Source organism: Branchiostoma lanceolatum, chromosome 1, assembly GCF_035083965.1.
Source record: "Branchiostoma lanceolatum isolate klBraLanc5 chromosome 1, klBraLanc5.hap2, whole genome shotgun sequence".
In the NCBI taxonomy this organism is placed as follows: Eukaryota; Metazoa; Chordata; class Leptocardii; order Amphioxiformes; family Branchiostomatidae; genus Branchiostoma; species Branchiostoma lanceolatum.
Window position 1 is genome coordinate 20,111,572 of NC_089722.1, and position 23,261 is coordinate 20,134,832.

Consider the following 23,261-nt stretch of genomic DNA (forward strand, 5'->3'; position numbering starts at 1 on the left):
TCAATTCAAACGAGTATTCGGAATTGTTCGTGACCCTGTTCGGGAACTTACGGTAATGTTCGTAAAAATCACACGAAGTCTGGTTTATTTACATAGGCATGTACCGAAGAGTGGTTGGGCACGCTCTTCACACGGCTAGACGACCGGTCTTTCTCCCTGGCCAGGCCACGCTTTCGGTCAACAAAGCTCCAAAATTGTTAGTCGGCCATTTAGCATCTACGTTTTGAGTTTGCAAGTGTTCCGTGAAGTTGTCGTCACACATGTAGCGACGCGTAGAGCACTCATAGTCTACTTCTACTGAATACCAGAGAAATTCCTTGTTATAGAATTAAGGCCTTTGGGAAAAGCCCGACAGTTTTACACACAGGACTTCAGTTAAAAAAACAAAGGAACGAATAGAGATACATAATCATATCATACCGTTCCGTAACCCTGGAAACGTTAATTACCCATATGTCCTCAGCATAGGAAATAATCCATTTCTTTGTCACACGCGTTTCTATACATTTCAGTGAAGCTAATCCAAACCCAACCTCTACGTTGTTGTTATCTTATAAGCTACTACTTGACCTATAACTCGCAAGCTTTTTTTTTCTGCGGGCGCGCTAGCGAGTCCATCCCCCCACCGCGAAACGTTAGCCTCCGCCAGGCCTTTCTATGGCGTACGGGGAGTAGAATTCGCAAAAATAGGGTGAATTACTGGCCAAGAGAGTCAGTCTGCGGGAAGGTTAACATTTCTCCCTGGCCAATGAAACCCAGTTTGGTGGCCAAACTATACCCTGGCAAAATTATTCTCATATAGCCAGCGTAGTTAGTCTGGTAGAGGCTAGAAATTTAAGCTCCCGGAGAAATGCCGGTACTCACAAATGATCATTATCAAACGGGTGGCTGGTAGCTACATTTTTTTGCCTGTTTCCTGGTCTCCTAGAAGACAGCACAAGAACATGCATGTATATCTGCAGACTCACCGGGGATTGGATACTTCTTCTACAACTCCTGATGGCGCGAGACGTTTCTTGTGCCTTGTATCGTCCTTGGCTGACGAACCAATGTTGTTATTTACAGACGAGGTCCTCTCCCTTTGTGCTCCTACGGTGTCCCGCCAAGAATGCTACCTACGCTGTCACTTACCCCGGTCACTTATACTGGCATTTACCGTACATCCACCAATTATCGCGACGTTGAGTACATGTATGAACGATCACTTGGAAACAATACTAAATGCATTACATTTTTTTGGAAACCACTGCAAGTACTTGTTCGGATCAGGGTTGTTTAATATTCGTGACTAGTTTTGCAACAGGACAGGTAGAGGAATAAAGTTTGTAACAATAAGTGGTTCTACGGTAAGAGTGACGTCCTTCCGCCTGCACTGATCCACCAATCCACCTGTTGTGTTTGTTGACGTTTCTCTCAATAGACCGAGGATTATCCGCGATTAGACTTGTTATTTTATGCGTATCTGAAATAACTACACCAATGTTTCGATGTGTACTCACAAGGTAAACTCAACGTCCTTTAGATATGAGAACAAATACATCGTGCAAACATTCAGATAGGACAAAATATTATGACTCATCAGATGATATCTTTGGGGCGCTAAACTGTCTTCTAACATTGAGACGAAGGGAAATAACAGAGACTTATAAATGATAGCCCCTCTGGCAACAGACGATCGTTAATTGGGCTCTACTGGAAAAGAAAAAGTAGTGTAAGAAGATATGGTAGTTATCAATGGCTGAAAGCAATGGATGTTCAAATGACAGGAGTTTTCTTCTATCTATTTATTTGATCGAATCAAACATATAGGATTCTATTTGAAAAGCGGTGACAAAATGGGTTATCTTTTTACATTCCGGCATCCGGCTCGGAAGTTTGCTTCCGCCGCCTAAGATAATTGACATGTTCGCTTGACTTACGGAGGAAATAAGTCCTGTAATTCTGTGAGAATATTTCATTTACTTCTGTCACGAAGCCGGTGTCGGGCTGAAAGAGATCGGACGTTCGTCTTTGTGACATCTGCCGGACCCCCTCCCTCAAAAAAAAAAATCGGGCGTGAGAAATGTCCTTTTGGCAGTAGTGCTATGCTATATACGATGAAACTTTGGAAGCCCCTCACCCCTACGACATACACACACATACACACAGAGAGAGGGGGGAGTGACCGGGCCCCCTCCCTCAAAAGAAATCTTAGGCGTGAGAAATGTCCTAGTGCTATGCTATGCTAAACGATAAAACTTTGGAAGCCCCCCACCCCTACAACACACACACAGAGAGAGGGGGGGGGGAGACCAAACCCTGGATCGTCAAGCTATAGACTTTCACATTCCACCACCTCCTCCAAAAGACTGCAGAATACAATTTACGGAGAGGCACCACGCCTGACAGATTTATTCATGATCCCCTTTCAATCGCCATTCCTTAGATGAACAGATGCAAACATAACAAAGAAACTGATCACTAACTTTATCATTCCACAATTAACTGATACTAGTTACAAAAGTAGTGCACTAAAAACGTTTCTTGATTAGACGAATGGTGTTCATCACAGGAAATTACTTTGTCCTTACGAAACATGGACATCAAGTGAACTCAAATACTGGGTTGCCTGTAATCTCTAAGCAGATCTACGGTTGCAGGACAGTTTCCATGGGCCGTGGCCGGTTGGATATTTTGGATATTGTTTGGCCTGTGCGTGGACACTGTCCTACCACCATACATCTGCTTGGAGATTATTGCCTGATTGCAGTCGTTACGTCATCATTACCTCCATTTTGTTTCAAACCCCCCTAATTAAACGGTGTTTAAGATTCCATCAGGTTGTAGACATCTTTATCATTTAAGAATTCGTTTTGCTGATAATACAGAATTCCTGAGATAAGGCGCCATGTGTACACGTCCTTCTTTCGCGACAACGTCTTTTCGCGGAAACAAGAGGCCGAGAGGTTGAGGACACTTCTGAAATCCTTTGGGTGTGACCGAATCTGTCGTCTGCGGGCCTGTCAGTCAATCAGTGACAGGGCTGACCTGCGTGGTGTCTGGCGGCGTGGTTTTGCCTCAGGTGTCGTCTGCAGATGGACGTTTTCTGTCAGAAACAATGGAAACGGTCATCCAAAGGGCGTTTTCTCTACTGTGTAGACCGATTGCCGTCCGTAGCTTGAGGGGGACAGGAAACATGGCGACGACGACGCCTAGCTATGGACATTGTCGGACGATGAATGTAACCATTCTTGATGTGACACACTTTGCGATTAGTGTGATTGGATGATACGACTGTTTGGCTCAACTTGGAGCACAAATAGTAAAACATCATAATCAAGCTTCATTTGCAAGTTCAATGTTTTGTATCTGGTTGTTCTGTAGTTGTATCATGTGGTCTTGATTAAACCTCCTTGATAAACTACACGTAAATGACCACAGGAAGAATAGCTAGCTAATATGCTAGCCTCCAATAGGCCTTTCTACGGGGATATGGAACGTAGAAGTCGGCAAAAAGGAAGGCCAGTAGAGTCAGTCCACGGTAACGTTACTATAACTGCGCCTGCAAATGAAACCCTATGGTGGCCAAACCACCCTATAGCCGACGTGGTTAGTCTGGTAGAGACTACTGAAATGCCAAGTTAATTGTGAATCCAAATGAAGTCAAAGTCAAAGAAAGAGACTTGTTGGAATCATTGCAAGCCCGAGTCGTCTTGCAAACACCTTGAGAGATAATGACTTTCTGGTTTCTAATGTGGGTTACAAAATGACAGATGACCAGCATATTTATATAGTTCAAGATGTCTTGATGCAATTATGTAACGATCTCTTCCTTCCATGTCTACTAAAGATATCATAAACAACGTGCTAGTTGTCTGGGTTACTTGACCTGTATCCAAAATAAGCACTGTCTGTAAAATAGCTTATTCACCGTTGCCTGGTATGGCATAAATGATACAGCAAAAAATTGTTCTCTTCAGAAACCTTGCGGAAAAAGGATTGGAAAAGGCATATCAAGTTGCATGTTTTATGTTGTCAAATCATGTGGACAACATCTCCCTTCAGGAAAACATATGATTTGACTGTAGACGAACAATACACAAAAGTACACAAAGTAACGTAATCTCCAAGCAGATGTAGGGTCTGGTTCAGTGTTTTACGGTTAGGAGAAGAGGTAAAAACGCGAACCACTAGAAAGACGTACACACTGCCGTAAAAAAACACTGAGCCGGTCCCTACATCTGCTTTGATATTAACAAAATTGGACTACGATCAGTAGCACCTTGTTGTGAAGCAAATAGAACTCAAATGTTTCACCTAAACGGCTTCATGATCTGCAGATTAGGGCCTTGTGCTACTCGACAAGAAGAAATTAGGGTTGTTTTGGCAGTCTTTTTAGGCACCAAAATGATGCTACGGTCACAGTTGCACCGGTGCCCGTAGGGAGTGTTGTATCGGCCGGGCCCCGAAGACAAAAATATGTCCCAGTGAACAGTCGGACACCAGAATGGTCCCTCTGATGTTCTCACAATTAGCTTACGGTGTCTATTTGTTACCGGGTCCCGCGTTGATTTTAACTCCGTGTTAAAACTTCCAGAGCCCGACCGTGCCCAAAAATAGCCCGGCAGCCACAGGGTGCCCCATGGGGCCACGTAGGGGTCACGCCCAAAAGTGAGAGAAAAAAACAGGCCGTGAACTTCCCGGCGGGGCCCCTTTTTCCTAAGCATAACTCAGCACTGATTTGGAAATCTCCTATGACCTTCAAAATCCAATCCCCTGATGAAATAAGGAGGCCCTAAGTACGAGCAACGGTTTGCCACCAACACCAGGACAACATACTTGTAGGGTCGGACCCAATCACGGGGAGTGTACCATGGCATGTGGGGCTCGAACGCCAACTTAATCGGTCGGAAAATGAGTGAGCGGTCCCGAACCTTGTAATCTTGCACAGGTGTTACCTGAAGACACTGTCCAAGGACGAGACTTAAGTAGGGATTAGCGCCAGTGCTGGTTCCTTTTGTTACTTCTATAACTTAATTTTGACATTTGCGCCTCAAAAGTCACAAAGACCTTGTAATTGTCGACGGCATAAGTCAAAAGGGTGGATTAACAATAGTGCGTATAGGGGGTGTCCCCTTAATACCGGGGACAGTCAAAGGAAGATAGGTGGTTTGAAAAGTTCAAGGTCTGTAGGGGAAATGCTTCGTGCATTATTTGTAATGTCTCTAAACGTTCGAATTCCTTTGACCTCACTACGATATGATTGCCAAGCTGCGGCCAGCAGGTTGTATCATTTGTTTGATCCACTCACACTAGTAGTGGCCTCAGTCACGTACACTTCCTATAACGAAGTGGATAGAACCTCCAGCTATCACAAACCATTGGCCTCTATTGGTAATGTCTCGGGAAGTTTGAATTCCTTAATTTGACCTCACTACGATATGATCGCCAAGATGCGGCCAGCGAGAGTGTATGTTTGATCCACCCACACTAGTAGTCGTTTCAGGCACGTATACTTCCTATAACAAAATGGATAGAACCTCCTAGCTATCACAAATCATAGGCCTTCATTGGTAATGTCTCAAGAAGTTTGAATTCCTTTGACCTAGCTCACTACGAGACGATTCGTACTCTCCAAGCAGAGGAGTGGTTCCGGCTGGTTTTTGATGTGTTTTAGTTGTTTTGTCGGGCTTTCTATTTCGTCATGGTCTTCTGTCTCTAGTGTGGTTTAAAAAAACATGACAAAGTAGAAATCCCGACAAAAACGCCTAAAAACACGTCAAAAACCAGGAACCGGCTTCTCTGCTTGGAGAGTAAAGCTGCGGCCAGTGGGGGTGTATCATATGTTTGATCCACTCACACTGGTAGTGGACTCAGACACGTGTACTTCCTATAACCAAGGAGGGTAGCACCCCTACCCTCTCGCTATCATAAAGCATAGGCCAATGCCGACATACCACATCTTCACATGATTATCGATATGAATGTTTATCTAAATCCCACAGGCTGACAAATATTTATAAAAAATATTGATACACAATCCTCCTACATAGAGATCGTTTGTAAAACGACTGAATGCCGGGGAAGTGTCCTAGTGTATGAGTCATACACGCAGCTGAGCACACATCATAGAACCAATCCAAGTGTCCGGCCTGTGGGGGATGTGGTATTTTTACCGACATCAGAAACATATTGGACCCTTGTCTTCTGTCAATCAACTTGCTAATAGGAAGAATACATCAAGTGTACTTAATAAGCATGGCAGCTTTGGCGCTATGCTCTAATGTGAGCACAGGAGATAATGATTTTATGCTGTAGACGTTTGAGAGATTTTTTTTGTCGGAGGCATGCATTTCCGAAATGACAAGAAGCTCTTGACTCTGGTGACCTTACTATTGCCTGATTGCCTACTTGAGGCCATGCAGCACGTATAGGGCTGTACAGGTTTGATCCACTCACTCCTAATTGTTCCGGTATAAAGTGTGATCTTTTTTCTACGTGATAAAATTGTCACTTTCTTGAACCTCTCAACCTACTAGAAGACTGCTTCACACGTCAGTTGTGGGTAGATCGGTAGTGGAACCCTATACCTTACACATGAGCGAGACGGGTGCTTTTACGAGTGCCGGAAAGGAGCTAAATGTCATCCCAATAAACTGAACTCATTTCTAACCGCTGGATCACGACACGAGATTCCTTCCATGGTTAGTGAGAACATTCCTGCGCAAGTTCACTACGTACATCGCTGGTTTGTGTAGCCCAACCCTTTTCCTCGCGTGTTGACTGGGAAATTATACATACTGTAAATCTTGAAACGTTCGCGGTGGTATTATTTTCGCAGTGAACTCTCCGCCGCGAATTCATGGTGCCGCGAATATGCGTTTGCAATGTACAATTCATTACTACCGTTGTACAAAATTGTTGACGTGCCTACCGCGAAATAAAACCACCGCGAAAGTAGATGAATTTACAGTAGTTATCTTCCTTGTGTTGTCATGTTGGCGTAACGGTTAGGGTGTTTGGCACAGACCCCAGAGGTCCTGGGTTCGAAAGCCCTGCCATGCTAAAGATGTTGTGCCCTTGGGAAATTGACTTAACACGAATTCCTCACTCCAACCCTGGTGCAAAAATGGGTACCTGACTTCGGTTGGGGAGGTAAAAGGCGGTGGAAGGAGCGCTAGGGCTGGGCACCGCCTTTCAACACCGTGCCCTAGACACAGAGGACAACAACCCACTGCCCCTTCGACCTCAAAAATCCTATGGAACTACCTTTATGTTCCTTGTATATATGTACACTGACTTGTGTTTTTACAAGTACGGACTGGTCGAAAGTCTATCGGTGTGCCTCGTGTGACCGCCCCCACAGTTGTAAGCTCAACCAGGCTAACCCTAAACCTAACCCCGGTGCGGGAGAGATTACTCAAACAGTGGTCGTGAACAAAGCGAGACGGTAAGCCATGTAACAGAATAGCACCACGCGACATGGCGGTAGATACATTGAATACCCACGCGGTATGGCCCTCTTTCAGACACAAGTGTTTGCCACTTAATCTTCTCTACCACGCTCTTAAGAAACGATAAGACCGTGAGATGACAACGTCTTGAAGGCGTAATGAAAGATACACTACCAGTACAAGCCCGAGTCATTGTGAACATCAAAGGATCCAAGGGCCTCAATAAAAGACACCACCACTCCACACACACACCCCACACACCTACGGCCAATACCTATGCCATTCATGAGTTAGCCTGGGTACCATCTTCCGTAGTTACCGCTCTCTTAACGTGGTAAGCAAACGAAAGAGGGCAGCCAGTGGTAAACTACGGAGGATGATACCCAGGCTACTCATGAGAAACACTGGATAGGAAATCCGGAAGTTGTACAAGATTTGTGCCTTAAGAGAATCCTCTCACGTTTGGATTTTCTTAAATCCTCGCTTGTCACATCCGAGCGAACCTCCTGCAAAGGGAGAGAAGATCCCTCTCAGCTTCTTTAAGTCTGCCCGTGTGTCTTCTGACACTACAGGAAAGACACCACTACCAGGAACCTCTGTAAGGTATTCCAAACACCAACAGGGGATCATGAGGAACAAAAGGCGCCAGCATCTAGCGCAGCAACTCTTTTGAGACAGGCTCCCCGTTAGCGCATAGCTAATCACACATGGGTACTTTCCCGGGGATTAACCCAAATCTCTCGTCTTGCTCGAGTTTACTTTGGGAAATGATTGGGGAGGGGAAGTTTGTTAATCCGATGTCACACGCGGCTGGATACCATGATAACGATGGGAAATTTGTGAAACGGCCAAAAGATAATCTATGGGGAAGCCATCTTTGAAACAGCAAGGAAGATAATCTATATTGGAAGAAGGCGACAGTGGTCGTTGAAAATTTGATCCGTGAATATATTAGTGTTGGAAGAAAGTTTAGCATTGTATTAAGAAGAGAATCTTTGATATCGCTGTTATTTCTATAAGAAATGGCCAATTTCGTCGTTTTGATAACCTGTTATAGGAGACAAAATTTGTTTGCATTACAAGGGAACTACAGTCTATTTGAGAAAATCTTGGCTTTGTCAAACTTTGGTAATTGAAACATTACAGACATACTTCAAATCGCCATGGCTTGCCATTCCAATCAAAGAAAGGGTATCAGATTTTTGTTTGCCTTGTACGAATCAAGTGATCGAATGTACGTAATTTCTTACGTCGAGATCGATTCATTAGAAGGATCTAATTTCAAAGGCGAACAAACTGATTTGGCGGAGGATTATTTGCAATTTTACAAACATTCCCCTGAGAACACGTCTAATGACTGTCTCTCACATTTTTTCAGCGTACGATGAATACATTGGAATGTGCTGTAACTCTGGCGACTAATGACTGATTTTTTAGATGACTGTGCATAGCATTGCAGTGTATCATTGACGTTTGGTATAACTTAAAACCCAACGAAGGAAAACATTTGAAGGCTAGTTCGCACGTGTAGTGCTATGTATAGCGAACATTAAGTTGCAATTTTGCCTTTGAAGAGGTCTCGAATCGCTGTAGCAGTTTTTGTTCAAGCTTGATCAAACTGGAGTATAGAATCACCGATGTCTTTGTATCACATGGGAAATTTGCGCATTAGAAATCCTTTTAAGTATTATCCCTATTCTATCTGCTTAAAGCCCGTATTTGCTAAAAGTGAGCGAAATGCACTTAGAAAACAAGCCGATCCAGAGACTAAGATTTGCTTTGGAATCATCAGAAAAATGTACTTACCAGCAGTGATAGGTAACTAGAAAAATCCAGCGCCGGTGGAATCAAAGAGACTCAAGCACGGGAGAGCCACTTAAAAATGACTCAAACAAAGCCTTGAAAACTCGTAGATAACGTGTATGTCACAGGCGTCCCAATACTGCACGACTAAAACCGTGTGCACTGAAACTTGAAGATCCAATAAGTGTGGATCTTAGCTTATCAATAGACTGGGTTGCAGTGCAAGAGGAAATCAGATATCACTTTCTCCCAACAGAAGTGGATGTGAATGAGGTTCCTGGTCTTTTTTAATAGAATAAACGACATAGGAAGGAAAGAAAAATGTTGGGCGGATCTCAGGACCCTTGCAGTTTGATTGATCGGAAACCGCAACAGACAGACAAAATGGAGGGGGTTCTGCGGGAGGTCAAAGGTCGCGCTGCATGACGGGAGGGGCAAATTTTTCAACGTGTAGACATGTAGAACGACATTTAGAGCAACCCCTATATGTTACAGATACACGGGTTGTCATTTCACTAGCCACCCACGCAGTGTATGTTTTAGGGCACATGTCAAGTGTCATTATATTAAACAATGACTGGGCCCCGCCAGGGTGCCATTTTCACATATTTTTATCGCACGTCAACTTAATGTAACAGGTACAATGTATGGCAACTTGTACATACACGGCAGTTAAACTACTGCTAATCTCTAACAATTTCAAAGAGCTTAACTAATTCATTGATAACAGTAAATGCAATCTAACTACGCATGCTGATACTCTAGAACACTCCACGGCGAGACTAACTACGCTGGCTATAGGGAGAATATTTGCCTGGGTTTCATTCCTTCACCATGGACTGACTCTACTGGCTAATTATTTCTTTTTCTGCCGAATTCTACGATCAATACGCCCGTAGGAGGGCCTGGTGGAGGCTAAAGCTATGTACTACCCATTGGACGAGACTGCTGCATGAGGCTAACACACCAGCATTTTTGAACCGTTCTTTCATTCATAACAGCTTCGATTTTTCGTATCAGGTGCACGTGCTTCCTAATATCCGTCATGTATCAATGTGGCACAAAGACACCACTTAAACCGGAGTTTTGTTAGCTGTCCTCTCCTTCAAAAATCTCTCCCCTCACAGGAAGGCCAAGTTCAGTCTACGCAAGATAAGAAAAGACGGAAAACGCGACGTTTCAACGGTTCGACACAGTTTCTTTGCCCTTGGAAACTTATTCTGCAGCAAGGGACCTATCCTCCCCGCCCACGTACTTAATCAACATACCTTTACCAGTGTTTCTTGACATGCTACATTTTTTCTCGATTAAGCCATGTAAAACCATTTGGTGATCTCTCCACCAGTATTAGTGAAGTTCAATTATTTTCGTGGGGGATAAATTTCGCGAGAAAATGTGAAATAACGTTTCGCTGTGTCTGTTGGAACAATTCTGTAGTAAGTAATACATTGGAAACGCATATTCGCGGTGTCACGAATTGAAGTTAGAAAGGTCACCGCAAAAATAAAACCACCGCGAATGTTTAAAGGTTTACAATATTTCAAGAGTTCGTATGTCTGTCCTCATAGCCTTCATCGGTATCTCTTCATTATGATAACTCTTTTTCATTTCTAATCATTCAATTGTGGTTACAAATCATCATTAAGAATTCATTTAATAGCAATTTTGTCTTATGAAAGGCACCGATTTTCATACCACGCTAAACGTTTCTATATGTGGAGACTACCTAATTCTCACCACCCAAAAAATTGTGCCTCAAATATTCCTCTAGCTTTCTGAGCCAACTATTGTTAGCCACCATTCCTCGTCTATGAGTTTCCTACCGTCGCCACACCTTGTCGCCACCTACCGGAACAAAAACGCATTGCAAGAAAACCGTAGGTCAACCGCAGGGCGAACGCTTCCGTTGTTACAAGAACAAGTCCCTATTTTTTTAGGGATCTCCTCCCTGCAATTCCGGTAACGTCTAGACCAGTCTGTCTGTGATAGCGAAGGAACATCAAAGCACACCGCCACTCTTGGCACCCCTTTCTTAAACAATGCTCTGTCTTTACTCCCTTGTAGGAAGGAAAACCGCAAGAGACTGTACAACGTCTTACGTCCTTTTTTCCTCAAGTAAAACAACCGCATGCTACAATACACCGACTCATATCAACTTCCTGAAATTTGTTCTACTTTGTTGATATAGATAAGTGCACTGAATGGTTCTTAGGAGGTATGAATGGGAGGTATTAATGATTGACTTCTCTGGCCTCACCTAAAGTCATTTCCTTAGTTTTTGCTAGTCGTGTTTTGGTCAGTCTGTTTAAACAGCTGACGGGATATTAAGCATGTGCCGATGTTGTTCTGGGGTCTGGGTGAGGCGTAGAAAAAATTCGAAGGGAAGTTATCATTTATCAAGGCCCGATAGAGAAGTGAAGAATAGACATCTTATGAGACAGGTGATCTTGTGATTTGTGACCTTCAAGGGGGGTCAGTATGGCCATGGGGGTGGCGGACAACCGTCAACGTTCTACGCTAAATTCAGGAAGGTGGCTACGTATTACGTTAAATTCGTCAGACTGGCTTCACGAAACGCTACATTCAGGCGCCAATCACGGTACACGAAGAATGCACAGATTACGCTCTATGTTAATTTGTACATGTCCGGTTACGAATCAGAAATTGGCTGACGAATTACATGAAGTCAAAACGGCTGATTACACTCCCTACGTGAAATGACATACGCAAGTCCCCCTTTAAAGAAATCATGAAACATATACATGTTTCCAGTACACGTAATGTAAAACACTACTTCAAATCGTAGTAAACGTACTCCGATTTGAAGTAGTGTTTTACATTATGTTTGATTCTCATCTAGATAAAAAAAGTGTTTATTGATCAGTCTGCATATCAGTTTCTCATGAGCATCAATTATGCAGTAATCAATAATCTATGATATTTCTTTAACCTAACGATGATACAAGATGAGTACCAAACTATTTTCAGCTCCTGCTTATAGTTTTCTTTATTTTCCGGATGTTAGGTACATGTACGGTAACGTGTATGGTCTTTTTTGTCTCAATATGACACATCAAAGGTACGCCCAAAAGTTGGGTGGTCTTTAAGACTTGATTATTTAACACATTTATTTAGTTAGTATTAGTAAAACATGCCAAAACACGAAGTAAGTAAAAAAAGTTGTGCTAGTGATTTTTTGTAAGAGTAACTCTCAGTAATCACTAGTAAGAAATTTTCAAATCCCTTACTACTGATTTAATGAGCTAGCAGGCCTCTAACTCATTAAATCACTAGTAAGAGGTTATTGAAATCACCTACTAGTGATTTAATGAGCTAGCATGTCTCTAACTCATAAAATCACTAGTAAGGAATCATTTAAATCTCGTACTAGTGATTAAATGAGCTAGCATGCCTCTAACTCATTAAATCACTAGTAAGAGGTTATTTATATCACTTACTAGTGATTTAATGAGCTAGCATGTCTCTAACTCATTAAATCACTATAAGGAATTATTTAAATCTCTTACTAGTGATTTAATGAGCTAGCATGCCTCTGACTCATAAAATCACTAGTAAGGAATTATTTAAATCCCTTTTAGTGATTTAATGAGCTAGCATGCCTCTAATCCATAAAATCACTAGTAAAGGCATAATTAAACCCCTTACTAGTGATTTAATGAGCTAGCATGCCTCTGACTCATAAAATCACTAGTAAGGAATTATTTAAATCTCTTACTAGTGATTTAATGAGCTAGCATGCCTCTAACTCATAAAATCACTAGTAAGGAATTATTTAAATCCCTTACTAGTGATTTAATGAGCTAGCATGCTTCTAACTCATAAAATCACTAGTAAGGAATCATTTAAATCCCTTACTAGTGATTCAATGAGCTAGCATGCCTCTAACTCATAGAATCACTAGTAAGGAATCATTTAAATCCATTACTAGTGATTTGATGAGCTAGCATGCCTCTAACTCATATATTCACTAGTAAGAAATCATTTAAATCTCTTACTAGTGATTTAATGAGCTAACATGCTTCTTACTCATTAAATCACTAGTAATAGATTATTTGAATCCCCTACTAGTGATTTAATGAGCTAGCATGCTTCTAACTCATTAAATCACTAGTAAGAGATTTTTCAATTCTCTTATAGTGATTTAATGTGCTAAACCCTGTGCGGCTGGGCCAGGTGAAAGTATTACACGGTCGTCGTCGCCACGGACCAGATTCAATTACACCTCACAGCCCTGAGCTGCCATATGGGCCTCATGTGTTACCATTGGTACGCACGAGAGGAGGCCCAAACGTGTCCATCACGTAAGTCTGGGAATGTACTAACGATACGGTTATCTATTACCAAGGAGCCATATCGCTATTAGTCAAAGTATAATCTGAACAAGTGCAACTACACTCTTTACATTACCGTTTCTCTCTTTTCCCACTGGCAAGTAACAGAAAGAGGACGTTTTGAGGCGGTTTACCTGGGTTTTTGAACTTCTTTTCTTTCTTATCATGTCTCCCGATCGAGAGCGCCTTTGCCCCCGTTACCTACTCTCCAAGCAGATGTTGGTGGGAAGATTGTGACCCCTTTATCTTCTGCCCCGTCTCTTCAATTCTTGTCCGCTCTCCCCACCATGTACCAGCGGGTAGCGGACAAAAAACGGGGTCGGGCATATGATAAAATGGTCACAATTTCCCCCACCAACATCTGCTTGGAGAGCACTGGCTAAATAAACATGCCTCTAACTTATTAAATCACTAGTAAGAAATTATTTAAATTCCCTACAAGTGATTTAATGAGCTAGCATGCTTCTAACTCATAAAATCACTAGTTAGAGTTTATTTGAATCCCTTCCTAGTGATTTAATGAGCTAGCATGCTTCTAACTCATAAAATCAGTAGTAAGAGATTATTTGAATCACCTATTAGTGATTTAATGAGCTAGCATGCTTCTAACTCATAAAATCACTAGTAAGAGATTATTTGAATCCCCTACTAGTGATTTAATGAGCTAGCATGCTTCTAACTCATAAAATCACTAGTAAGAGATTTTTCACTTCTCTTATAGTGATTTAATGTGCTAAACCCTGTGCGGCTGGGCCAGGTGAAAGTATTACACGGTCGTCGTCGCCACGGACCAGATTCAATTACACCTCACAGCCCTGAGCTGCCATATGGGCCTCATGTGTTACCATTGGTACGCACGAGAGGAGGCCCAAACGTGTCCATCACGTAAGTCTGGGAATGTACTAACGATACGGTTATCTATTACCAAGGAGCCATATCGCTATTAGTCAAAGTATAATCTGAACAAGTGCAACTACACTCTTTACATTACCGTTTCTCTCTTTTCCCACTGGCAAGTAACAGAAAGAGGACGTTTTGAGGCGGTTTACCTGGGTTTTTGAACTTCTTTTCTTTCATGTCTCACGAACGAGGCCGCCCTCGCCCCGACCCCCGCTACGTACTTCTGCGATCGGCTCATGTCATTGACCAGATGACCTCACTCGACAAGAAAACGAAAATACACTACTGCATGTAAAACAAATAGATGAATAGTAACTGTTAAGTTGAGATTTACATACACTATCACTTCAGTCAACGTTAAATCCATTACACACGGGACAATTTTCCAGTGGATTACGTTCAATGTGGTTGAAATAAAGTTTACAGCTGATATATTCGGAGAAGTTTGTTTAAGTTCTAATCAACCAAGACTTCAGCATACCCAAATGACATTGAAATTCTTCCCTTACTGCTCTAGTTGAAAAATGTTGGCTTTCTTGCAAACAGGATTACGTTCCAACATCTGTTCCTAGACAATGGTGTACTGACTTCTTATCCTGGTTTGCCATCTCATCTCATGTTGCGTTAAATCGAACCGTTAAATCATGTCACTTGTGGAGGAGACACGACAGACATGTGTTTTGCTTACTTTTGCGATCGGAGCGTAAAATGCGCCGCGCGCGACCTTTCCACTATTTCGCGGGGTCCAAAACACACAAACAGATGCAGAAATGTCGTTTTTGCCAACAAATTCTACAAGTATAAAGCCTGGCAGGCATTATTCAAGAAGTGCAAAGTCTTCACCAAAAGTCCAACCGAGAAAGGCTTTCAATATTTCAATGTCCTATTTTGATATTCATACAGGGGTCTAGGCGCCTCTCGAAGCAGATGTCGGGAGACATGAAAGAAAAAAATGTTCAGAAACCCAGGTAAACCAAGGACATTTATACATCCTTAAGTAAACCGCCTCAAAACGTCCTCTTTCTGTTACTTACCAGTGGAAAAAGAGAGAAACGTGTAAAGAGTGTTACTAAGCTGCACTTGTTCAGATTATGCTTTGACTAGCAGCGATATGGCTCCTTGGTAATAGATAACCGTATCGTTAGTACATTCCCAGACCTACGTGATGGACACGTTTGGGCCTCCTCTCGTGCGTACCAATGGTAACACATGAGGCCCATATGGCAGCTCTGGGCTGGGAGGTGTAATTGAATCTGGCATGGTCCGTGGCGACGACGACCGTGTAATACTTTCAGCTGGCCCAGCCGTACAGGGTTTAGCACATTAAATCACTTTAAGAGAATTGGAAAATCTCTTACTAGTGATTTTACGAGTTAGAAGCATGCTAGCTCATTAAATCACTAGTAATGGATTTAAATGATTCCTTACTAGTGATTTAATGAGTTAGAGGCATGCTAGCTCATTAAATCACTAGTTAGGGTTTTAAAGATTCTGTTATAGTGATTAAATGAGTTAGAGGCATGCTAGCTCATTAAATCACTAGTAAGGGATTTAAAGATTCTGTTATAGTGATTTTATGAGTTAGAGGCATGCTAGCTCATTAAATCACTAGTAAGGGTTTTAAAGATTCTGTTATAGTGATTTAATGAGTTAGAGGCATGCTAGCTCATTTAATCACTAGTAAGGGTTTTAAAGATTCTGTTATAGTGATTTAATGAGTTAGAGGCATGCTAGCTCATTAAATCACTAGTAAGGGTTTTAAAGATTCTGTTATAGTGATTTAATGAGTTAGAGGCATGCTAGCTCATTTAATCACTAGTAAGGGTTTTAAAGATTCTGTTATAGTGATTTAATGAGTTAGAGGCATGCTAGCTCATTAAATCACTAGTAAGGGTTTTAAAGATTCTGTTATAGTGATTTAATGAGTTAGAGGCATGCTAGCTCATTAAATCACTAGTAAGGGTTTTAAAGATTCTGTTATAGTGATTTAATGAGTTAGAGGCATGCTAGCTCATTAAATCACTAGTTAGGGTTTTAAAGATTCTGTTATAGTGATTTAATGAGTTAGAGGCATGCTAGCTCATTTAATCACTAGTAACGGTTTTAAAGATTCTGTTATAGTGATTTAATGAGTTAGAGGCATGCTAGCTCATTAAATCACTTGTAAGGGTTTTAAAGATTCTGTTATAGTGATTTAATGAGTTAGAGGCATGCTAGCTCATTAAATCACTAGTAAGGGTTTTAAAGATTCTGTTATAGTGATTTAATGAGTTAGAGGCATGCTAGCTCATTTAATCACTAGTAGGGGTTTTAAAGATTCTGTTATAGTGATTTAATGAGTTAGAGGCATGCTAGCTCATTAAATCACTAGTAAGGGATTTAATATTCTTCCTAGTAATTTAATGAGTTGGGATGCGCTGCCAATTGTTAACACAGGTAAATGCGGTTAACACGTGAATTGACTGAAATACTTTTCTGAACTAAATAAATGTGCTAAATAGCTAGAGCTGGTCTTTAGTCGATCTGCTGTAGGTACCCCACCCCCTCCTAGATGTACGACTCCATCATTCTGATACTGCATACGTTTAAAACTGTGATAAGATTCATCTGAAACACCCTGTTCTATGCTTTTCGTTCTATTCAAGTCGTTTCTGAGAAGGAATATTTGCACGGTAAAATCAAACCGGAAGCAACCTTGATGTATTTGCAGTTTCAAATGCATATCTATGGTGAATTTAAAGCCGCTGTCACACATTGAGGACCTTCCCACGACATTGCTCCCGACCGCTCCCCAACTAAGGTCGGCGCTGGGTTAGGAGTAGCCTGGAATCCATGCTATTCTAGCTCCAGTTCGCTCCTAGGATCACATCCAAGAAGAATATGACTTTCTCGGCTTTGATTTGTCAAAAGCCATAGCCTAGCGCAGACGACTTTGAAAAACAAGTAGGCAACCTTGCCGACCAACTCCCAACCACAGATGTCCTTCCTCGCGACTAACTCTCAACCATGGTCTGGAGAAGGTCGGGAGCTCGAGGCCATGGTCGGTTATGTGTGACAGGGACTTTAGACACACTTCAACAAATTTCAGCCAGACGTTTCATCAATGTCCATTAGTGTGACATAATTGAGTTCCCCGACAGACAGGGCAAGCCTGTCCTACTCCCGAGGTACGTTTATAGCACTTCTTATCGATTCCGTGCTGCATAACTCCATCAAAAATGCATGAGGGTCACAGCAACATTACGCAAGTACGTAGATCGTTCTTGGAAAGAAAGGAGGAAACAGGAAAGCATTACACAGACAAAAGCAGATTATTAATTTCATATGCACATTAAGTAGAAAATAGGATGAGAGATGAAATCATAAGTTGCATGAAATATTAATTTGATTGACATAATTTCCGGTGTATTCCTAGGATTATAGGCAAACATTGAGCCTACAAGGGCTTGGGCGTCGGCTTCGAAAAGCGCCACCATGCGTTAAAAGAGCACCACTGCAGCAAGCATCAAAGCTCGTGCGTATCATGTGACAACAGAAATAGAACAGTTGGCGCTTTCGGCCCCTTTGAGGTGATTTTCAGAGGAATATCATAACAATTATTAATGACCGCGTCTTTCATACAAAAACAATCAGGTGCCAAGGGTATCATGAGACCTTTATACATAATTTACACCTTGTCAAAAAAACTGGTCCACGAGAAGCCTAGCTTCTAGAAATAATACAGTTGATCAATTAGAGTCGACATTTTCTTGGTATATTTCCAGTTCAGAACGGTTACTAAAGATCAGGAGCCATGTAAAAGACTTCTTGTGAGGTCCTAAGCCTGTGACATGTTCAGAACATGTCGCTTTTTTTAAACCGCACACAATCGCTTCGAATCAAGATGTTATCAACGAAAGAACAGACGTCATGGCCACAGACAGGTCACTTGTTTCGAGACCGCAGACTTAGCGACAGATCCTGCCTCAAATGCTCAAAGCTAGCCCGACCGGCTAGTTGAAAGGTATCGGCAGACCCCGGTCCTAGTCCTGTGCTCGTCAGCGACAGACTAGCGGTTCTTAGGACACTTAATATGACCGCCTGCGGGGAACGTAACAAGATTACACTTCTTTAAGGGCAGGCGAAGTTTCCTTAACATCTGGATGTCCTCTGGAGAAAGGAGCCAGGCTTAAGGACACGTGCCTCTTCTTTTTCCTCAGCTGTTCTGACGAAATGTCTTCAAATCACAAGTATAAATAGAAAGCAAGGTTACTAAGCCGACATATGTTTTATTTCAAAACGTAACTAAAAAGTCCTACACGCATTCAAATTTTACAGCGAGTCTTTTAGATCTAGACGACATATCACTGTTCGAGGGAGTAAAGCTGTTTCTTTGTTTTGTCCATTCAAACGAGATTCGAAGTCATTCAAGGCAAATGAATTTTAGCCATTCATATAAGATAGCTTTTCGCACATTTTACAAATCTAGCAAAACCACAGTGCTATTATTTCAGCAGATGTAGTCACCGTTAGGTAACTCTAATGTTTGGAATTTGCTACAAATAAAAATAAAACTAATTTCCTCGTTCCACAGTTATAGACCAATGAAAACCATGAATACGGATCGCGAACAGCTGAAGCTGATTATACACCAGGTATAGCCTTAAGAAGAATCGGTGCAATCAGTAGACATCATGTCGTCTTAAGACCTAATCGTGACCCTATAAGGATGGTCACCCTTAAAATAAAACAGACCTTGTCTTGTAGATGATTAGCCTGGGGTCCTAGCCTGGGGTCCAGCCTTCTTAAGTTAGCAGTCCGCTGCCGAAGCTAAGGTTGCTCTGACCCACCCAACGGGGTAGCGATCTTCGGAAGCGGACTAGAACTAACAAGGCTGGACTCCAGGCTAGGAAAAGATCGGATGACCGAATGCATCTTTGGCCTGGATGCCAGACTATTTCCAGGGCCTGCACATACCCCCACTGAGGAAATTTTAGCACCACTTGCACCCCTGCGTAGTGACTGTGACGGTTTCTCAGGTGCTAACGTTGGGTAACATAAATTCGGGATTTTTCCGATAATGGTTGACTGAAATCAATCTAGCAGAACAATAAACCATCCTTTTTTTCTATAATTCTGTCAGTATCATGTACTATCTTTGCACTAATCATATGTATGGTAGATTTTGTCTCTAGTCGTGCTGACACCATAATATTTCAACTTGAAGCTACCGTCCGCCGCACGCACAATAAAGGTGCTGTCGGACAGGGGGGCACATTAATTCGGGAGAGAAGATTCGTCTTGAATATCTTACCGCTAATCACATTTTATACAGCAGCTATTCGTTCCATCCTTGGCTTGAGGAGAGTGCTATGGATATAGACGTGTCCAAGTAAAAAAAAAATACACGAAAAAACGGCCGTACCGCACACATCAGGCCAGTTCGGGAACAACCCGTGTGTTGAGTCGGTAGAACTTCACTCAAAGTCGGCCCATCGTCATCATCGGGCAACGTGTAACGTTACATTATTCATGGGAAGTTAGCTGGATGCCGTAGCAATGGTAATACTACTATGTCCATGTGTTCCTTGTTGTCTTAGGAGCAAACTTTGAGGAAAATATCTTCCTCAGTCCACTATCACACGCAGCATTTAGACAAAAAAGTGTTCCTCACAAACCTTTGTCGTCTGCTTGACGACAGGATTCTGGTTAACAATATGGCGGCGGGAAAATACACGTGCCGTAGGTTGTAGCAACAGAGAGGAGTTTTGATGATTGATCACACTTAGAATCCAGTTGCAGGTTAGCAAAAGAGATTGTAATAAGTTGTCTTATAAATAATTGTGTTTAGCAGGCAGGAGATGTGACATTTGTCTTATAAACCAGCGAACAACCGTGCTGGGTGATTCTCCCACGAAGCCCCCAGACTCTGTCAATAAGGGACGGAGAGTTTTTGACGTCGCCAACTTCTAATGCATGGTTATCGAAGCTTTTCAGCCAGTGTTCTGAATACGTTAGTCTATCTGCTTTGGATTGCTGGCGTTATAACTGATTTTGCATGTAGCACATATCCCTAAATACGCCGTTTTCGAAAAATCGCGAATTTAAGTACCCCGCGAATTTATGTTACCCAACGTTACCTCTGTTGGTAAAATTTCCTTGGAGGCATGTTGGACCTAGAGCCGAGGAGATGGCTATGATGTAGGCCCTGGAAACAGTCTGGCAACCAGGCTAATGAATGAAATCATCAACTTCACGAATGAGAAAATGATATTAGATCATGCATGAGTAAAACAAATGCATTTTACCGAAGATGACTTTGCGCTGCTACGAATATGACGCAACAGAACACAACACCGTTGCGCTGCGCACTGTCCCCTGACAGATACGGGTCTGTCAGAAGATGGCACACAAGATAAACAATCACGACACTTGATCCGGCGCCCAAAATGGCGCGACGACCATATCATCATTGCATAAACAACCATGTAGCTATAAACAGTACCTATAAGTGGTTATGTTCGCGCCAATTAACAAGAAACTTAAGAACCATCAAAGACGAACTGTTGAAATAGAAAACAGATTTTTTCACTCTTTCGAACAGATGCGGCTGTCATGCAGACGGCTGGGGTCATAAGGTCATGACCTGGAAATTAGCAGACGACAATATACGATCGGATGAGAGAAAATATGGGTCAGATCACGTGGAAATATCATCGTATATTCCATCCAAATGGAGCAGACAAGCATCACAGTGTCAACCTGTGTTTTGAGACCAGTGAGAAGTAATAGATGAGAAGGGTTTGAAACATAAACATGAGCGGTGCAGAAATATATTAAAGCGATGGTGAAAGCTTGTGCACCTGGTATAAACCAAACGACATTTGGCCACCCACATAAAAAGTACCAAAGAATATATATATATAAACACGCTTTCCTACCTTATCTGTTAGCAGTTTGCGAGTCTTCTGACCAAAACGTAGCTAACAAGGCCAGAAACCGTCAATGTCAGACGATATGATGGGAGAAACAGATGAGGGAACCAGCCGCTGCAGGAGGCTAGGAGTGCAACACACTTCGCTCCGACCGCAACTCAGAGTCCCTGGCCCTATAAGTGGACCCAAATCTAGTTTACCGGACAATTATCCGTGCTTGGATCGATTCCTTTTACCTCACGTGACCCACGCGATGACATCATTCAGGTGAGTCAATTCCTGTCAGAATTTTAGATAAAGAAAACAACCCTAACCACTATCCGACCTGTCATGATATCTACGTACACTTCCGTTCGTAGCCCAACCCACTGGGACCAAGGATCACCGTCTGATAAAAACGTACTGACGATTGTATGAGAGAAGGGTGAAACCATTCCTGTGAGAGGGGAGTGTATAACTGATTTTATTTCCTACTCAAAATGGGCACATAATCAGTTCATATATCCGTCCATCATGTATTAATAATCATGATAACACCCTTGGGACTAGGTAAAAATTTCGGAAAGAAATCGGAATGATCTAAAGTGGGGGTGATGTGCCACAAAATGCCGGTAAATTCAATTATATACATTCCGCTCAGGATGGCATTTACAAATTACAATGTAAAGATGTTTGCTTGCCAGATGTTTGTGTACCAAAAAGTAATTCAAGGCAAGAGGCCTCATGTGAACTCAATGCCAAGAAGATGAATTTACGAGTTTACGACGCAGAAGTCTGTGGCATATGTTATACACATGTCGCGCCTGACACGAACACCTGGCACGCGACCTTTGGGGCCTGTAGCGGTCGCCATGGCGACCACATAACCTAAAAACCTGTTCAAATGTCGTTCGTCTAAAAACAACGTGAAGTCATAACGGCATTGTTACTTGATGATATCACGCAGATACAAAACATGCCAGCGTATCTAGATACAACTTCATGCCTTTATTATGGCAAGGAGGTATATAACCTCCTTGATCATGGCATATACTTTCTTATAGAAATAAAACGTTTTCCATTTTCTTACAGCTACCAAAAAATAGAATTAACAATTTTTTTCTTAATTTTGATCATTTCTATTTCTTCATTTTTCTCCAATTTCTAGATTTTGATGCTTTGATTTTTTTTTTAAGATTGCAGCTGCAGAGGTTCTGGCATGAGTTACGCTACAGTCACATTTGGAAAAAGGGGCCCTGCATGCCGGGAAGTTAACGGGCTTTCTTTTCACTTTTGCACGTGATTCCTACATGGCCCCGCGGGCCACCCTGCGGCTACCAGGCTATTTTTGAACACGGCCGGGCCCCTGGAAGTTTTTAACACGGAGTTAAAAGCAACCCGGGACCCGGTAACAAAGAGGCGCCCTGAGCTAATCGTGAGAACACCGAGAGGTACCCTTCCGGTGTCCACTGGCAGTCCACCGGGACAAATTTGCTTCTTCGGGGCCCGGCCGGGGCTACAGCCCTTACGGGCACCGAGATGAGACAGTAGCATGATACAGAAGCAGACACATGGCAAGCAACACTATGCCTAAAGTTACCACCTTGGCGGAGAGGACTGCGAAGCTAATTTGTCCTGATGATGATGACAAATTATATTTATGTGGCCTCGAAAACGCAGAGGCACCTGTTCAAGCTAGGCTATGATCAAGCAAGGACATTGTAGTGAAGTCATTGATACGTTGATGAAGGTTAGACATCCAGGTGATGAGACACAATAAAAGAAGTTACTCAGGCATCAATTTGTAAATTGCAAATCTTGCTCTAGTTGCTTGAGTAATTATAACTTTTTGTATTAAGTATAACATCTACTAACATAAA

At 42.3% G+C, this 23,261-nt stretch overlaps 1 protein-coding gene across 4 annotated transcripts in view; it reads right to left on the reverse strand.

The window, feature by feature from the left end:
- Nucleotides 1–23,261, reverse strand: part of LOC136440141 (matrix metalloproteinase-24-like) — a 78,331-nt gene that overhangs the window by 38,475 nt on the left and 16,595 nt on the right. The window contains exon 1 of one of the 4 annotated variants that reach the window (XM_066436026.1): nt 21,409–21,762. The exons of 2 other annotated variants lie outside the window; for them this stretch is intronic. The gene's annotated coding sequence lies outside the window, so the exon portion shown is untranslated. Of the gene's footprint in view, nt 1–968; nt 1,113–21,408; nt 21,763–23,261 lie in introns of those variants that run through there. One more of the 4 variants, XM_066436017.1, reaches the window with a different exon arrangement.